The following is a 5,707-nucleotide window of genomic DNA, read 5'->3' as shown; positions in this document are numbered from 1 at the left end:
TTACCGGTAACACAGATAGAACAATGAGACAGATATTTCACCGGATGTATGAATGTGAAGCATTAAAAAAAAGACATTCTGCAAGTTCTCATCGATTAAACATTTAATCTCAATACAGTTTTCTGTTCCCAAAACTACAATATGTTATGAACAGTGGGCTAAGTTTTGTAGACTTTACCCTTTGCCAAAGTTGTAAAAAATAGCGTTGTTTAGAGGGAGTGCAAATGCGAATTGATTTATTGCACACACGCACTTCACAGAGTAGACGTTCTCTAGCGGAAATATGCAGATGTATGCTAGAACGGGCCAATAGAATCTCACTAGCTCGTGCTTGGCTCTGCCAACCGCCTTGCTTGTTCTGCCCACTATGACTCATATGTTCCCATTGGAAACGACAGTCTGTGGTCCATCTTAGTTTAGTTATTAACATCTTTGCTGGTAATCTTCTTCTTCGGTGGGGTTTGTCTGCGGTTGGCATCCAACATTATGGCGCATTACCCCCACCTACTGTACTGGAGTGTGAGCCAGAGAAGGACAAACTAAATCCTACCTGGGAGCCCCGTTTCTCTTAAACATTTTTAAAATATTTGAAATATTTGAGAATGTATCTAATGACTCAATATACTCTTTAAACAAATTTCCTGTATCACCTTCTCCCTCATACTAGATCTCAGCCTCTCTTTTCCTCTCCTGCTGCCCACACTGTATCAATACATGCTCCACTGTTTCTGTTTCCTGGCAATAATCACACTTTCCTATTGGATGCTTTCCTATAACATTAAAGTCTTATTCAATCGGCTGTGTCCCACCCTTAATTTGTAAAAAGAGCCTCCTCTCCTTTGTCCCTTCCTGCCGTCCTCCCTGTATTTCCTCTGTACTTGAAACAAATGCCTGCTCTTAGTATCTCTATTACACTGCTCCTGCCATCTCTGCATCATCACTGTCTATATCAGGCTTTTTGCCACTGCCTTGCTCATTGAAACTACAACCTCAACATCCCCACTTCTAAGTGTTTGTTTAGCCAGTACATCAACTGCCTCATTCCCCTCCACCCCCACATGGGCTGGGACCCAAGTAAATATTATCTGTATACTCATGTCTAATCCTGCCATGGGTTTGTAGTACATCATAAAACAGATCTTGTCTGCTACGTGAGCTAAAGAACTGCAGACTCATCAACTCTGCACATGAATCAGAGCAAATAACTACTCTGTCTGACTTCCTCCACCCACTGCAAGGCCAACAGTATGGCCATCAGCTCTGCCGTATATACAGCCAGATGACCTGTAATACGTTTCCTGACTACCACCCCACATTCCTGCACTACAAATGCTGACCCAGTACGTCCTGTCCTTGGATCTTTTGAACCATCTGTATAAATGGCCACAAAATCCTGATACACAGTATCCAGACGTCTACTAAACAAATCAGATGGATCAACACGCAATAATTAATTCCCAGCTGCTGTCTCAAATCTGCAATGGCAATGGCACCTATTTTGCCAATTGGCCTGGGCCCCTTTTACTCAATGAAGCCCTGCTTATCCATCACGACTGGATTACCGACATAATCTGCCCAAGGTTTTTTTTTCCAACAGTCCCCTCCATCGCGACGTTCCCTGAATGCCCATCTGCTAGCCTGCTAGCCGCGGCCCGCTAGCTGTCTAGAGCATATTGGACTGTTAGCTGAATAGGTACATCGGCCAATTTCTTGGGCCACTATACCTATTTTGCCAATTGGACTTGGACCCCTCTGCTACTCGGAACCCTACTAATCCATCACGACTGGTCTATTGACGTCACAGCACGCGGAGGCTAAAACAGACTTTCCTCCGTCGCAACATCCCTCTAAGGCCCTTCTGCTAGCTTGCTAGCCCCGGCCTGCTAGCTGTCTGAATTGCCATGTCTCCAGCCAGCCCAACCACTCACTGCACCCCTATGATCACTCGGCTATGCATGCCTCTCCCTAATATCAATATGCCTTGTCCATTACTGTCCTGGTTAGTGATTATTGTCTTATTTCACTGTAGAGCCTCTAGCCCTGCTCAATATGCCTTAACCAACCATTTAATTCCTCCTCCCACATTTGCGGTGACATCACCTGGTTTAAACGTCTCTAGAGACAATATCTCTCTCATCATTACTCAATGCCTAGTTTTATCTCCAATGTACTCACATCCTACCATACCTTTGTCTGTACATTATGCCTTGAATCTATTCTATCGCGCCCAGAAACCTGCTCCTTTTACCCTCTGTTCCGAATGTACTAGACGACCAGTTCTGATAGCCTTTAGCCGTACCCTTATCCTACTCCTCCTCTCTTTCTCTGGGGATGTAGAGGTTAATCCAGGCCCTGCAGTGCCTAGCTCCACTCCTACTCCCCAGTTGCTCTCATTTGTTGACTTCTGTAAACATAAACGCCTTGGTTTCATGCATTAGAAGTCTCCTCCCTACTGCTTTAGCACACTCTGCCAACCCGGATGTCCTAGCCATGTCTGAATCCTGACTTAGGAAGACCACCAAAACCCCTGAAATTTCCATCCCTAACTATAACATTTTCCGACAAGATAGAACTGCCAAAGGGGGCGGTGTTGCAATCTACTGCAGAGATAACCTGCAGAGTTCTATCTTACAATCCAGGTCTGTACCCAAACAATTCGAGCTTCTACTTTTAAAAATCCACCTTTCCAGAAACAAATCTCTCACCATTGCCACTTGCTATAGACCACCCTCTGCCCCCAGCTGTGCCCTGGACACCATATGTGAATTGATTGCCCCCATCTATCTTCAGAGCTCGTGCTGCTGGGTGACCTAAACTGGGACATGCTTAACACCCCTGCCTCCAACAATCTAAGCTTGATGCCCTCAATCTCACACAAATTATCAATGAACCCACCAGGTACAACCCCAGATCCGTAAACACAGGCACCCTCATAGCTATCATCCTAACCAACTTTCCCTCCAAATACACCTTTGCTGTTTTCAACCAAGATCTCAGCGATCACTGCCTCATTGCTTGCATCCGTAACGGGTCTGCGGTCAAACGACCACCCCTCATCACTGTCAAACACTCCCTAAAACACTTCAGCGAGCAGGCCTTTCTAAACAACCTGGCCCGGGTATCCTGGAAGGATATTGCCCTCATCCTGTCAGTAGAGGATGCCTGGTTATTCTTTAAATGTGCCTTCCTCACCATCTTAAATAAGCATGCCCCATTCAAAAAATGTAGAACCAGGAACAGATATAGCCCTTGGTTCAGACTTGACTGCCCTTGACAAGCACAAAAACATCCTGTGGCGTTCTGCATTAGCATCGAATAGCCCCTGTGATATGCAACTTTTCAGGGAAGTTAGGAGCCAATATACACAGGCAGTTAGGAAAGCTAAGGCTAGCTTTCTCAAGCAGAAATTTGCATCCTGTAGCACAAACTCAAAAAAGTTCTGGGACACTGTAAAGTCCATGGAGAATAAGAGCACCTCCTCCCAGCTGCCCACTGCACTGAGGCTAGGAAACACTGTCACCACCGATAAATCCACAATAATTGAGAATTTCAATAAGCCGTTTTCTACGGCTGGCCATGCTTTCCACCTGGCTACCCCTAACCCGGTCAACAGCCCTGCACCCCCCACAGCAACTCGCCCAAGCCTCCCCCATTTCTCCTTCACCCAAATCCAGATAGCTGATATTCTGAAAGAGCTGCAAAATCTGGACCCCTACAAATCAGCCGGGTTTGGCAATCTGGACCCTCTCTTTCTAAAATTATCTGCCGAAATTGTTGCAACCCTTATTACTAGCCTGTTCAACCTCTCTTTCGTATTGTCTGAGATTCCCAAAGATTGGAAAGCTGCCGCGGTCATCCCCCTCTTCAAAGGGGGAGACAATCTAGACCCAAACGACTACAGACCTATATCTCTTCTACCCTGCCTTTCTAAGGTCTTCGAAAGCCAAGTTAACAAACAGATTACCGACCATTTCGAATCCCGCCGTATCTTCTCCGCTATGCAATCTGGTTTCAGAGCTGGTCATGGGTGCACCTCAGCCACGCTCAAGGTCCTAAACGATATCATAACCACCATCGATAAGAGACATTACTTTGCAGCCGTATTCATCGACCTGGCCAAGGCTTTCGACTCTGTCAATCACCACATTCTTATCGGCAGACTCAACAGCCTTGGTTTCTCAAATGACTGCCTCGCCTGGTTCACCAATTACTTCTATGATAGAGATCAGTGTGTCAAATTGGAGTGCCTGTTGTCCGGACCGCTGGCAGTCTCTATGGGGGTGCCACAGGGTTCAATTCTCGGGCCGACTCTCTTCTCAGTATACATCAATGATGTCACTCTTGCTGCTGGTGATTCTCTGATCCACCTCTACGCAGACAACACCATTCTGTATACCTCTGGCCCTTCTTTGGACACTGTGTTAACTAACCTCCAGACGAGCTTCAATGCCATACAACTCTCCTTCCGTGGCCTCCAACTGCTCTTAAATACAAGTAAAATTAAATGCATGCTCTTCAACCGATCGCTGCCTGCACCTGCCCGCCCATCCAGCATCATTACTCTGGACGGTTCCGACTTAGAATATGTGGACAACTACAAATACCTAGGTGTCTGGTTAGACCGTAAACTCTCCATCCAGACTCATATTAAGCATCTCCAATCCAGAATTAACTCTAGATTCGGCTTCCTATTTCACAACAAAGCATCTTTCACTCATGCTGCCAAACATACCCTTGTAAAACTGACCATCCTTCCGATCCTCGACTTCGGCGACGTCATTTCCAAAATAGCCTCCAACACTCTACTCAACAAATTGGATGCTGTCTATCACAGTGCCATCCGTTTTGTCACCAAAGCCCCATATACTACCCATCACTGCGACCTTTACACTCTCGTTGGCTGGCCCTCGCTTCATACTTGGCGCCAAACCCACTGGCTCCAGGTCATCTACAAGTCTCTGCTAGGTTAAGCCCTGCCTTATCTCAGCTCACTGGTCACCATAGCAGCACCCACCCGTAGCACGCGCTCCAGCAGGTATATCTCACTGGTCACCCCCAAAGCCAATTCTTCCTTTGGTTGCCTTTCCTTCTAGTTCTCTGCTGCCAATGACTGGAACGAACTGCAAAAATCACTGAAGCTGAAGACTCATATCTCCCTCACTAGCTTTAAGCACCAGCTGTCAGAGCAGCTCACGGATCACTGCACCTGTACATAGCCCATCTGTAAATAGCCCATCCAACTACCTCATCCCCATACTGTATTTATTTATTTATCTTGCTCCTTTGCACCCCAGTATCTCTACTTGCACATTCATCTTCTGCACATCTACCATTCCAGTGTTTAATTGCTATATTGTAATTACTTCGCCACCATGGCCTATTTATTGCCTTACCTCCCTTATCCTACCTCATTTGCACTCACTGTATATAGACTTTTTCTACTGTATTATTGACTGTATGTTTGTTTATTCCATGTGTAACTCTGTGTTATTGTATGTGTCGAACTGCTTTGCTTTATCTTGGCCAGGTCGCAGTTGTAAATGAGAACTTGTTCTCAACTATGCTACCTGGTTAAATAAAGGTGGAATAAATAAATAAATAAAAATATCCACCATCTCCATCTGTAGTGCAGACACTGGGGAGGTCTGAAACGCCCCAATACATATTCTGAGTCCTTGCCCCTTTATGACATCTAGCCTTCTAATGA

The sequence above is a fragment of the Salmo salar genome, chromosome ssa13, assembly GCF_905237065.1.
Source record: "Salmo salar chromosome ssa13, Ssal_v3.1, whole genome shotgun sequence".
Lineage (NCBI taxonomy): Eukaryota > Metazoa > Chordata > Actinopteri > Salmoniformes > Salmonidae > Salmo > Salmo salar.
The sequence above is the reverse complement of the archived record's forward strand: the minus strand, read 5'-3'. Positions refer to the sequence as shown.